Below are 14190 nucleotides of genomic sequence, written 5' to 3'. Positions count from 1 at the left end.
TCAGGAGGCTGATACAGAAGAATCACTTGAACCCGGGAGGCAGAGGTTGGGGTGAGCCAAGATCGCGCCATTGCACTCCAGCCTAGGCAATAAGAGCAAAACTCCATTCAAAGCATAAAATAAAATTAGCCAGGCTTGGTAGCATTCACCTGTAGTCCCAGCTACTTGGGAGGCTGAGTGGGGAGGATCCCTTGAGCTTCGGAAGAGATCACGCCACTGCATTCCAGCCTGGCCAACAGAGTGAGACCCTGTCTGAAAAGAAAAAAAAAAAGGAAGGAAGATAAGAACCTTTAGTTGGACTTCTCAGAACTGAAGACTATGTTCACAGAACACATGGGAATTTTCAGACTTATAAAAGAAAGAAAGATGCTATAAGATGGCATAACATTAAGAACAAGAATTATATTATGTATGTGATTATACATCCATAAAGCTGTTTAAAAAAGAATTATTATGTCATAACTCCACTTGGATTGGGGGACAGAGATTCCAACAATCTCCGAAGCAGAAAGCCCTGAGAGAGGGTAGAGAGATCGAGCCAGCAAGTCTAACCCCAAAGCCAGCCTCCTGTAAGGCAATAAGTGATCTGGGGCAGGAGGAGACTCAAGTTATCACACAGGCAGCTGTTGTTTAGAGCAGTGGATTGGCTGCTCCTGAGAGAGCTGGCTGCCTCTTCTGCAGTCTCACCACCATGACACCTAGCACAAAGCGCTCACTAAGTGTTTGTTGAATGGTCTGGGGCAGATACGACCCCGATCCTGTCCGTCTTCAGGAGTCAGCCGAGATGCCTGCCCCAGCCCCTCTGCTGTCTGCACCCCAGCCTTTACCCTCTTGCATGGGGAAATGTATGCTGTGCACTGCTGTTTACTGAATCTATTCAATCAATATTGAGTCCTGGCCCTACGCAAAGCCCTGTGGGAGGGGCTGCAGGAGAAATGCAGGGAAGCCAGACATTGCTCCAGCCTTGGAGGAACTCACAATTTAATGATAATTTAAAAAACAATGTGGTGGCCAGGCACGGTGGCTCACGCCTGTAATCACAGCAATTTGGGAGGCCAAGGTTGGTGGATCACCTGAGGTCGGGAGTTCAAGACCAGCCTGACCAACATAGAGAAACTCCGTCTCTACTAAAAAATACAAAATTAGCAGGGCATAGTGGCACATGTCTGTAATCCCAGCTACTTGGGAGGCTAAGGTGGGAGAATCACTTAAACCTGGGAGATGGAGGTTGCAGTGAGCCAAGATCATGCCATCGCACTCCAACCTGGGCAACAAGTGGGGAACTCTGTCTCAAAAAAAAAATATATATATGGCCATGCTCAAAAACGCCTCAGGCAGAGTATAAGTAAAGTGCTCTGGGCTTCAGAGGCCTGAAAGAACACAACTGTAGAGTGGGGAAGAATCAGGGAAGGCATCACAGAAGAGGTGGAGTTTTTTTACTTTTATTTATTTTTTTGAGACAGGGTCTTGCTCTGTTCCCCAGGCTGGAGTGCAGTGGTGCAATCATGACTCACTGCTGCCTCAACCTCCCAGGTTCAAGCGATCTTCTCACCTCAGCCTCCTGAGTAGCTGGGACTACAAGCATATACCACCATGCCCAGCTAGTTATTTGTGTTTTTTTGTAGAGGCAGGGTTTCATAATGTTGCCCAGCCTGGTCTTGAACTCCTGGGCTCAAGTGATCCTCCCACCTTGGCCTTCCAAAGTGCTGGGATTACAGGCAAGAGCCACTGTGCCTGGCCAAGGTGGAATTTGATCTGAGCCTTGAAGGATGGAAAACATGTCCAGGGCACAGATCCCAGGGGTCCTTCTCTCTTCCTTTTTTTTTTTTTTTGAGACGGAGTTTTGTTCTTGTTGCCCAGGCTGGAGTGCAATGGCTCCATCTTGGCTCACCACAACCTCTGCCTCCCGGGATCAAGCGATTCTCCTGCCTCAGCTTCCCAAGTAGCTGGGTTACAGGCATGCACCACCACGCCTGGCTAATTTTTTGTATTTTTAGTAGAGACGGGTTTTCTCCATGTTGGTCAGGCTGGTCTCAAACTCCCGACCTCAGGTTATCTGTTCACCTCGGCCTCCCAAATTGCTGGGATTACAGGTGTGAGCCACTGTGCCCGGCCCCTTCTCTTTTCTTTGCCAATGTCTACAGACTTCTGCCCATGGCTGTATGTACACATGGACAGAGCTAGCAATGACCTTCCCAGTGGAGATGACCGGAAGCCTCTTCTGTCACAAATGGGCCATATTGTTCCCAAATTCCTCTCCTCTCCACAAGTCTGATATCTGAAATTTCAAGAGTGCTTCCTCTCTTTGACTTCAGGTTTTGATCCCCTGGGGTTTGTAATCCAGAAATGAAGCAAACACTTGGCAGCTATCAAGCACTTGTCCCACAACATCAGTGATTACCTCAGTTTCCCTCTTACAGCAGGTTTTGTTAGGATGAGGGGAAAAAGCATGAGAGCAGTGTGCACCCGGTCAAGGAGGGAGAGGCACCACCCAGTGGGAGAACAGGAGCACAGAAGGGAGGAGTGGCTGGGGGCTCTCTGAACTTCCCCGTCTCACTGCAGTACTGGGCCAGGCCATGCATGTCTACACGGACTTATGCTTGTCCACTCTCCAGCCCTCCTCCCTCCTTTTCCCTTCCTCTTCCTTTCTCTAACTCTTCTCCTGCTACCTTTTCCCTACCCTTCTTCCAAACAGACAGTGGGAATCTCAAAGACATTACATGGTGTCTGTTCTGTCCCACCACGTTGCCTGGGGCCAGAAGATTGGGAAGGGATGTGCAGGCTGGCAGTCCTAAGCTTCTGTATTGTTGTCCTGGCTCTGCCCCAGCTGAAATGCGTATTGGTTACCAGACAGACACGCAGCTTTGTCTGTCTGGGCCTCAGTTTCCCCTACTTACAGAGTGAGTGGAACTCTGCCTCCACCACCCTTCCACTCAATTGACTATGGAGGGAAGAGCACAAGACTTGTTCTCTTTACTAGCCTAGAGAAGTCACTCAATCTCCTTAGACTTCTGTTTTCCATATGTAAAATGCAGATAATAATACCCACAAGTTTTTGCAAGGGTCAAGTCAGATAGCCTGTGCTCAAGTGCTAACCTAGCTCCAGTCCTGGCACAAAGCAGGTATTCAATATGAGTTAGCTGGAAGGTTCGTTGCAAAAATTAGGAATCGCAAGTGTGCATGTTGCACGTGTCACGTGTTCCACTGCATGTAGTACAGGGTCAGGTATGAAGTAGACATCAGTCAATATGCACAGGCTGTGGAGGAGTTAGGAGTAATTACATTAGTTCAGCTGTGTGCTGGCTAACGTCTCCTTTTTTAAGACAAATCGTGTGTAAATATGCTTATCCCCAAAAGGCGTGTGATGTGTGCAGTGAAAGTGAGCTGGGGTCCCCCGCCCCGCCCCCAAGCTGGCTGGGCGCTCGAGGACAAGTCTCTTCTTCCTGCTGCAGTTTGGGGAGCATCCTGCAGACGGCGCTCTCCCATCATCTCAGCCTCAGCAGAGTCGGGCTGGGGTAGGAAGCGAGGGGTGAGGGGAAGTGTGAAGGAAAAACAGCCCCACGCGTCACTCACATATTTACATCCGAACTGTCAAAATAGTTATTTTTAAGTCGAGTTCCGTCTGCTGAGGGTTTAAAACTGAGCGGCGCGGGGGCGGGGGCGCCCCGCTGCGGAGGGAGGGCGGCGGGAGCGGCGGCCTGAGTGCGCGTGCGCAGTGCGCCTCGCCGGCTGCTTGGGGTCCCCAGCCGAAAGGGAAGCTCCTGGGGCTGTGTGGGCGCGGGGGTGTGCGAGTGGAAGACCGGCTCTTCCTTTGGCCACTTTGCACCTAGCTGGGAGCTGCGTAAACTGTTGGCGTCCACGTGGTCTGCCCTTCCTGGTTCTCCACGGTGATGGGCGGCTTTCTCTTGTCTCAGGGGAACCACGCATCCCATTCCAGGAGGGAGATCTATCCTGTTCTTACCTCCTCTGGATGACTTTGGTTTCCACCCCTACCCCACTGTCCCACCCCGTCCCTGGCAACCCTCCGCCTGGAAGTTCTCCATAGCCTCCCTCTGTACCTCCTAGTTACAACTGGGGTCCATGCCCGTCTCTAAAACAAGATTTCATGGGCACCGCCCAGATCCAGGTCTGATTTGAGGATGCCCCTCCTGCCCAGCCATCTGCAGCACAGCCCTTTCTAAGAGGGAAGTAGCTGGGGGCTTCTACGGGAGCTGGTCAGCGCTTGGGCGGGCCTAAAGCTGAGGACCCTTAGGTGTGCAAGCAGCAGAGAGAATGACTCGGCCTTCTATGCGGCAAGAATTCATTTTTCTCTGCAAAGTGAAGAGCCTGCTGGTTTGACACTCAGGATGCTTCTTTCTTGCTCTCTCGATTTCTCTCTCAGGGGCAGTGGGATTTGAGACAGACGCTGGCTGGCCCAGCTGCCATTAATATGTGTCCCAGCCCTGTTCAATGTCTGCTCTGTAATGAGTAGTGTTTCGGAATGTCACCTCTGTTAATGGGGCAGCGGCACCTGTGCACAGCCGGAACCACCTCTCTGCGTTCATTAGGCAGTCCGATGCCTGGCTGCCGGCTGCCCTCGCTGGGTGACAGATGATGGGGATGAGGAGTGAGAGCAGCAGCCTCCTGCTGTCCAGGATTCATTCCCAGACAATGACCCCAAATGCCTGTCCCTGCTCCCCCAACCCCCCAACATCAAAATAGACGGCCGAGAAAAATGCCCTTCTCGGGCAAGGTGCGGCAAGGACAGATAATAGCTAAAAAGCATGCTAAGGAGAGTAGAGGAGTCATTTCCAGAAACAGAGACCTGCGCTAGCTACTGTGATCTCCGGTTTAGATTGCATTTGGGGGTCTCTTCCTCCCCCACCCCAGCTATCTCCACAGGCCACCTTTTATCCTTTTTCTAATAAATCTGTCCACCATGCAAAAGTCACAGTGTGAGGGCATAATGGATGTTCTAATTCGAGATTTCCCTCTAGCTCAGACCTGATATTGCCTCCCAGCAAAATCCTGATCCTTTTAAATCTCAGCCCTCATATCTGCCTGACACAATGGGGCATTGAAATGAGCCGAGGCACAAAATGTCCTGAGACATTGACAGGGCTTCAGAGGACCCCTACCATCATGATACGATCAGTCTTTGAAACACGCCACCGACGTGGATATCACATTCCCGTGGTTCAGTTCAACACACCCACCCTCCCCACAAGGCTGTGTTAAAATAGTTGTAGCATCTACTTCATCTCCTCCGCTGCCCAAGCAAATTAAACTGGACCAGAAGTGTCCTTCCATACTCTCTAGGTCATTGGGGCTGCAGGTGGGTTGGGGCCAACTGTGGAGGGTAAGGGATGGTGGTGCTGATCACTTGGAATTGTCCGAGGCAACTGTCTGATCCAGAAGCTTCGTGGATAGCTGGTTACTTGACTGGGGCTGGCAGTGGAAGTGGCTTCCCATTGCCAGGCCCTCACTTTGAAAGGCTGTGAGGGAGCCATGTGGCAATCTGGACTTTTCCCATTACCTCTCTTCCCTGTCTCAGGGAAGGGCACCTCTGCCTACCAGGATGTTCGAATCAGAAATCTGACTCATTCCTGACACTCTCCACCCCACCTCCAATCAGTCACCAAATCCTCAAATCCTATTGGCTCTCCCTCCTAAATCTCCCTCAAATCTGTTTCTCTTTGTCCCCGCCTAGTTACTACCTTGGTCCAAGCCAGCATCTTTTCTCACCTTGCTCTCCATTCTACCACCCTCTCTCATCCACCACCCTCTCTGACTTTCTTGCCATTCCAGGAACACTCGAATGGTCCTCCCTGACCATCCAGTCTAAATCAGAGCCCCTTCCTCCCAAGCTCTTCCCTGTCGCATCCGTCTGCCTCGTTATCACATTCTGAAAGGTGCTTGTTCACTCCATTTGCTTGTTTGTCTGCTTTTCTGTCCCAGGGCATAAGCTCCAGGAGGGCAGGAACCTCATTTGTTTATTTAACCTTGAGTTCACAGCACCAAGAACAGTGCAAGGCACGTGGTAGGATTCAGGAAATATTTGTTGAATGAATGAAGGAATGGTTTGCTGCAACCTCACGATACCCATGTACCCAGTCCTACACCCTTCCTCTCATCCACTCCACAGCACCTTGAGGGCTCTTTTTCAAAGATAACTGTCCTGGCATCACTCCCCTGCTCAACACTTTTTGGTAACAGGATTTGACAACTGTTGAAGCAGGGTGAGGGGTATTATGCTTTCACTTTACTTGCTTGTAATTGACTTCTGTTTGAAAATGTTTTAAAATTATGGAAACAAAAAACCACTATCAAACCTTCAGTGTCTCCCACTGTCCTTAGGATAAAGCCTAAGAACTCCTTATCCTGGTTCCGAGGCCCTTGGCTGTCTGGCCCCCTGCCAGTCTTCCAGCCTCACCCACTGTCAGTCACCCAGTTGTCTTCCACACGGGATCCTCAGGAAACATTCACACTTCTCCTTAGTACCAGGAACCATTGTAATGCCCTGGAACAGTTGTTTTATTTCTATTTCACGAGTATGGAATTGACTAGAGTTTTCTGTATGGCTGCTAGAAAGCCAGGTCAAATTGGAGATCCTCCTCCAGGTACAGTCAATGTATCGCCATGAGGGTTTCCATCTCAGCCTCATTCCTTCTCCATTTTATGCTGCTACTTTTCGTGTCTTCTTTTGCTTCCACTTTTATTATCTTTCTGTGGCTGTCTTCAGATCCCTGCTGGTACAGAGTCTCCTTTAAGCCATGGGAATTCAGCACTCCTGGATTTTAAGGACAGGAATGGACGTCCCATAACGTCCTCGCCATCTTGGTTTGTGTGGTCTCCTGTTTCATGATGTTGTTCCTTACCATTTGTACTGCGGTGGAAACCCATTCCCTTGAGCGTGTGCTCGCTCTCTCTCTCTCTCTCTCTCTCTCTCTCTCAAATGTTCCTTTGAGAAAAAGCAGATCCTGAGTGGCCTTTATTACGTGAAGCTTCTTTCAGTTTTCCTGAGTTCCCAGGTAAAGGGGTAAGCTATGATCTCAAATGAGATGGGGAGATGCCCCAATCATGAGTGATGTCCCCTCTTCAGCAAGAATCCCAGTACAGGACCCCAGAGCCATGGTGTCGTACTGGGGCCTTACCCACAGCTCACGCTTGTGAGCACTTACAGTAAGCATTTATAGAAAACAGTGCTTTCAGCTCTTGAGATGTGTTAACTCAGTCCTTAAAAATTCTGGGAGGAATGTACTGTTCCGACTACATTTCCATTTCATAGACGTGAAAGCCAGGGCCCAGCGAGTAAGCGACACATATGGAGGCAGTGATACAAAAATCCAGGATACAACCAGAGGCGGTCTGACCCGGGAGCCTGTTTTCCTAACCACTCTGAAATTGCCTCTTAAGGTCCCCTGGGGCTTCCTGAGCTCCCGGTTGGTGACTCCAATAATCTAAAGCCTCCCACCATCTCCTCCGCTACTGTTCATTATCCTTTCACACAGCGACTGGGGTGAGGAACCCACTTGGTCTCTCTCCCTGACTTCTTTCTCCCATCCTGCCCTGCCCTGCTAGATTACTCTTCCTGACAGCCTTGAACACCCTCTTTCAGAGGCCTCCAGGGTGGCAACCCATTGTCAGCTACAGAGGGCCCCAGACTGGAAGGATCCTGGAACTGAAGGGACCTGGGGGCCTAAACACCCTCAGGGAACTCCTGGAGCTTTCTGCAAGCTAGTTCAACCACATCCATCCGCTTAGCTAAAGCGCATCCTTTGCTGAAGCCAACCTGGTCTCATCCTCACTTCTACCCATAAGTCTTGTTCATGATAATGCCTTTGCCTACAATGCCCATCCTTCCGCTTCCTGCCAATCCAGACCTACCTGGTTTTTAGGTCCCACTCTGAGTTCCACCTCCTCCAGGAAGCTTTCCCTGAACAACACTGCCCCCAACCAGGGGAGATTTTTCTCTGTTTCTGACCTTCTTGGGTATTTATGGGTACTACTGTATTGGTATTTAATTATGAACTTTGACTTCTTATCTTTGCCCATGTGTGTTTCTGGTTTGTTTCTCCATCTAGAGTGTAATCTCTTTGAAGAACTGCATCTATGTTTTTCTGTCCCCATGGGTTGTCCAGAATTTCTTGCATGTGGTTTATGTGTCATAAATCTCCGTATGCAGGACTCACAGGATACCAGGAAGGGAGCCCCTAAGCTCATGATTTACCAGCGTCAAAGGACTGGTTTGCCTTCGTGACAGGACCGGAGACTAGGACCATTTAGGTTTTAAGCAGCAGCTCAGAAAACAGGGTAGATGGATAGCTTCCTAACTTTGGATAGCAGGTAGTGTTCCTTTAAGTGTACTCTTCATAGGAGTCCAGCATGTAAAGCAGGTGAGGGTGGAGTTGGTCTGGCTCCCCTGGAGTGGGGCTGCTCCGTGTCCCCCGCCCCTCCGTGGCAGCTCCAGGCACCACCAAGGAAACCTTGGAACTGGAGTATCATAGTTTCAAAAATTGCTGGGAAAGATCACATTTTACTCCGTATTAAAAGAATTTACTAATTTGGATTATTGAAAGAAGAAATTATATGCACTCATTTTATTAAAATCATATTTGCTGTTGTGTTTATAGAATGGCAATTAGGCAGCGTTTTCCTCTTCGTTATACACATTTACTGTTTTGTTTTTCCTCCGTCAACCTTGTTCATGCCTCACGCTTTTGAAGGGAAGATGCTTCTGCCAGAACCTTCACTGCATTTGAGTGACGGCTCTGTTTACTCTTGCATTCTCCCGACCACACCGGCAGCTCCTGGAGAGTGGAGTCTACTGCGCTTTACTCCTTTCCTCATCTCCAGCCGTAGCAGGGTGCCTGGTGCATAGTAGGTGCTCAGTAACTGAACTCCGAAGGGATTTGAGTCTTTAATTATACAGCCACCTCTCAATGAGCTAGACCCGGCTCCTGAGCTCTGCGGATGATCCATGGTGAATTTTAATGTGGCGTTGGCTTCCTCCTGCTGCTCAGCTTAAGCCTGAGCCGCCTCCCTGTTCTCCCCCTCCCCACATCCCCTTTCCCCTGCCCAGCTGGCGTGGGCTCAGAGAATATTAGTTAATTTTAATGTTAGCCTGGGAAAGATTAATTAGGAAAGCAAATTTGCTCTAAAAGGTGTAATTAATTCCGAAGCCAAAGAGAAGAGAGTTATGGATTATCTGCATTGCTGCTGCCTTCAAGTAGTGTGGATAATCAAGGGTTGACTAGACAAGTGCAGAATAATTTTTAAAGTGTCAGTGCTGTGTAGACCAAACTCCATATGGTTCCTTATGTAAGCAGGCTCATGGCTGAGACAAAAGATTTGTACTGAGATGGTGCCTATGCCAGTGAAGCAAAGAGGAAACACGTAATCGGCCATCCTGTTGGGGCTATTCCGCCTTCTAAATCATTCATGAATCGTGCGTCTTCCTCCCTAGTCCTCCCCCAGACTCTTTTCTAGACTGTTATAATAACCTCCGAGGAGTCCTGTAGCCTCCAGACTGTTCCTTACCAATTCATCCTCCACTTGGTATCAAACTAGGTATAATTATACCGTGGGCCACTTATAAACCTCCACGTGTGCCCAGAGGTGAAGGCAGAGCCCTTAGCATGGCCCACCAGGTTCTTCACAAATTGGAGGGATCCACCTACTCAACCTGGCTCACTTCTCTTCTCGCTCACCACACCCTAGAATGTCTATAATTGTTTGTAGGGCAAACCGTTGGTCATCCTGGAATTCTCAGCTTAAGTGTACCTTCGGACCCTTACGGTTCAGATTCTGGGCTCCTGCAGCGTTCTTTTAACTCTTTTTCTGATTTTATTATTTTTTTTTATAGCTATTGTTTCCTTTTCTCTTTAAAGAGACAGCAGTGAGCTCCTTGAAAGAGAGACTATAGCTTTTTTTTTTTTTTTTTTGATGCAGAGTCTCACTCTGTTGCCCAGGCTGGAGTGTAATGGCACGATCTTGGCTCACTGCGACCTCCACCTCCCGAGTTCAAGTGATTCCCCTGCCTCAGCCTCCCGAGTAGCTGGGATTACAGGCATGCACCACCACACCCTGCTAATTTTTGTATTTTTAGTAGAGAGACAGGGCTTCACCACGTTGGCCAGGATGGTCTCGATCTGTTGACCTCATGATCCGCCCACCTCGGCCTCCCAAAGTGCTGGGATTACAGGCGTGAGCCCCCACGCCCGGCCATATAGCTTTTGCATCTTTGTATTCTCCTCTACCTTTCCTTGATTTAGGGCAAGCACAACTCCTGTCCTATAGGAGATGATCAGTAAATAATTTTTGAAAGAAATTGGTGAGCTAATGATTTCAACAATGATGCCAACCAGATCGGCTCACTGAAACCCAAGCTTCTTCCTTTTCCCTCCAGTCAGTAGTCAATTCAGCTTGAACTATCTGGGGAAATGCCTTCGTTTTCCACTTCCTTTTGCCTGCAGAGTGGAGGCTCAGAGGCAGGTGGCTTCAGGAGGAAAGTCATCTGAGAATGGTGAGTGATGCAGCCTTTAGACTGACAGCTGCTGATCTTTCCTTTAGTTGATTTCCCCTTTTACGAATGGTTATTGGCACTTGAAACTGCAAATCTACTATCTTCTCCGCTATGTAAATTGCATTTACATTTAAATTGTGCATTTTTCCAAAGAATGGGGTTAGTAAATAACTCAAAGATTAAATTTGAGGAGAGGAAATTGTGCCCCACGTCAAACCTGAGACTGAAGTGACATCTGGCTTTTACTATTTCCGTTATTTCAGTTTAATAACAGCATGTGGCATTAAGGGAAGAGAAACTGGATCTACATTTTAATGAAAGGAGGAAGCTCTCAGGGTTTAGATACCTTATCATGTTGAATACCTAGTCAATTGGCAATTAAAACTTGCTTCCCTCAAAAAATAGAATAAAATATCTTTGCAGCCACGGGGAGAAAACAAACAAACAAACAAACAAAAAAACAAGCTAATGCCCAGGACTGCACAGATGAAACGGAGGGAGATGGTATGCTGCAAAAATGAAACCAGATATTTCAGGATAGCACAGAGTACAGGAATTCATACACCGAATAATGTTCACAAAAGAATCATAACTATGCTGGTGGATTTTCAAGAGAATAATTTCAAGCAGAATAGTTTGCACATAATGTGGAGCTCAACCCATAGATGTTGATTGAAATATCTGATGTAATCCTTCTCAACCTAGCTTGTTTTAAACCTCAGCGGTTTAACCAAGAAAATATTTCCGAAATGCCCGTTTCATCCCAATAGTCTAACAGCTTAAATGGAAGCAGTTCCACCTGCTGGCTGCTTTTTTGTTGAAAGCAATTCTGGGAAATGTAAACAAAATGCTTGTGCATCCTAATAACCCAAGCCTATCATTTATTTGCTTTGATTGAAACAAATGTGTCAATTTTCAAAGTCTTTGTTTGGTGAATGCAATGTTTGGATGTTGGTAAATGTTTGCATTACATGTTTGTTTGGAAACTGATGGTCTATTCAGAAACTGGAACCATAGCCCTTGGAGGCACAGCCTGGGAGCACTCCATGAGCCTTAATAACCACCCACCCAAAGATATTCAGCTCTCTCCCAGAATCTGGAAAGGACTGAAATTATAGACTCCCGTGGGCAAGCGTAAATGAGATGAAGCCTCCTGAGGAAGATACTGGATGTGGAAACTTTCTGGGGGCAGGGCTCATGAGTAGAATAATGGAAAACATTTATATAATGCCTACTATGTGCCAAACACTTTATGTGTATTATAACTCATTGAATGACATAGCTCTTTGAAGCAGAGACCGTTTTTATTATCCCCCATTATGGACAAAGGGGAGACACAGTGAAGTTAGTAACTTTCCCGATGTGACGTCACCCAGCTGATAAATGACAGAACTGGGATTTGACTCTATGCAGGCTGGCTCCACTGTCCTCATCACCCCTTTCGGCTCAGTCCCTCTATCCCTGCGATTTAATGAAGGCATTGCGTTTTCTCACAGTTACAGTTTGTCTTGCATACGTCTTTAAAATCTAAGCAGTCGTTCTTGGAAGATGCAGGCTAATAGGCTCACAGATCTTTCCTTAAACAAAATAAGGCAATAACAACAAGTAGCCTTTTGCAGCATAGAGGATAATATCTGTCTCAGCTGTCTTATGAGAGTGTCCAGAGGATGAAATGAGATGATATAAAAATGCTTTGAAAAGGCCAAAACCGTCAAACTTCTGCAATGTATTGTTATTTATCTGCGCTCCATCTTGATTTCTTATTTTCTTAAATGAATAATCCTTAACAAATTAATACAGGTTTCTTCCACTTTCCTATTTTCCCTGGAGTATATGGTCAAATTGCCCAACTAGCAGTATGGGCCTTTTGATGGGTGGTCTAGAACTTGAGTTTGTTTGATTTCTGCTTTCTCTTCCTGGTTTCCTGACCCATTTGGTTTGGTAGCAGCTCCTTACTTCCTGTGCATAATGATAACTTCTCTGCATCTCTTGACATTTTATCATGGCAGTGTGCCTATGAAGTCGACCAGCACCTCTTTCTGTTTGAACTTAGGTTAAATTAATCATCTGATTTGCACATCAGTCTGTTGCTAGGGGGGTTACTGATGTCACACTGTCAGTATTATGATTACCATAATATCTAACAGGCAAAAAGGAACTGGTTGCTAGTGGAAACCTTAGGGTAAAACTCACTCAGCTTTAGTAACCAACTCCATTGCACAGACTTTCGAGAACCATGTGAAGGGGTAAGTGGATTAATCATCCAGTTGGATTCCATTTGAATATTTTTCTTCCATATGTGTGTTCCCTCTAGGCAATTGTCTAGTGTCACTTGAAATTGATGAGGGCTCTTTTGGAGGTTATTTTTGGGACGTTGGTGAAACAACAGACAGCTGTTCTCAGGAACAAATGTCACAGGATCTGCCGAAGCTCGCTTCCGGTAAAAAAGAAAGAAAGAAAATACGAGGTGCTGAGGTGCACTGTCCTTTTTCTTCCTAGCTTTTGGTTGTTTCCCACTGGCCTAAAAGTGTTAAGTCAGTTTCCCAAACACACAGAAAAGGAGGAAACTAGCATTCCGAGGTACCTACTATGTGTGCTAGAATGTCACTCTCCTTAAAGCATCGCCTTAGAGAACTGTCAAACTAGATATTCCAGAACAACACTATTATACATAACAAGTCATGACTTTTTCTAGCTTGTATACAATGTTCTTCCTAATTGGACATTGATTGATCACCCACAAAAGCAAAGTCATTATTTAAAATTGGTCTACATCCTCCTATGCTGAGTAATTATCTTGCTGTTGTTTTCATTGCAATATTAAAAAGCCTTGAAATGTGATAGAAATGAGGTACAATAAACTCCAAAATTAAAAATCTCTGTTAAAAGGTTTGACAGATGGCTCTTTCTTTTTGCCGATTTGGTTACGTAGGTAGAAGGGTCAATTTTGGGAAATTAAGGGATCAACCGGATAAAACTGATTGAACTTGAGGTTGTGCAGATTTGGAAAGGCCATATCAAGATTTGCATAAATCTATATGAATCAATTTGTGTGCCAGAGACTGAATAGCTAACTTTTTTTTTTCCAAATGCCAGTTCAGAAATTACTAAGTCTGCCAAGCAGTTAATTAAAAACTACCATCTTGTTATGTTCAGAGTTAAATTACAAGTGTGAAAACTACTACTGTTTGCAATAACTGAATGCTCTGTACTCTGTACTGTCATCAAAAGGAGGGCAGGGATGAATAACTTTTATTTAACTCACTAAAAAATCTCTCTCAGCTCTTTCATATTTAATTAACTTCTTATCTTCTCAGAACTTGGGTTTTACTCAGAGTTCCTGAGCAGTAATGGAAATATCTGTTTATTTTGTCCAGAAGATTCTTCTCATATTCGTTGAACAGAACAGTTATAAATAATTGAGCCCTAAACATACTGGGGAAAATGACACCCATCCAAAGTTTTACATTGGAGGCAACTAATCCCAGCAGGGATTTATGGCAGAAGTAGAAAGGGTTGATTTTTGCTTTATTGCCTGTGCACCTAAGAGGTTGGGAGATAGGGTTGTGAACACTTATGTGGACTGGTAACATTTTAGTACTTATTTATAAGGCTGTCTTAGTGAACTTAATGTTTTGCTATTTCAAGAATTCCACCATCAGAAAAGAGGCCAAACTTCCATCACC

This window comes from Aotus nancymaae, unplaced genomic scaffold (assembly GCF_030222135.1).
Source record: "Aotus nancymaae isolate 86718 unplaced genomic scaffold, 86718_ANA_hifiasm-v0.15.2.pri h1tg000039l, whole genome shotgun sequence".
Classification (NCBI taxonomy): Eukaryota; Metazoa; Chordata; class Mammalia; order Primates; family Aotidae; genus Aotus; species Aotus nancymaae.
Note: the sequence above shows the minus strand (reverse complement) of the source record.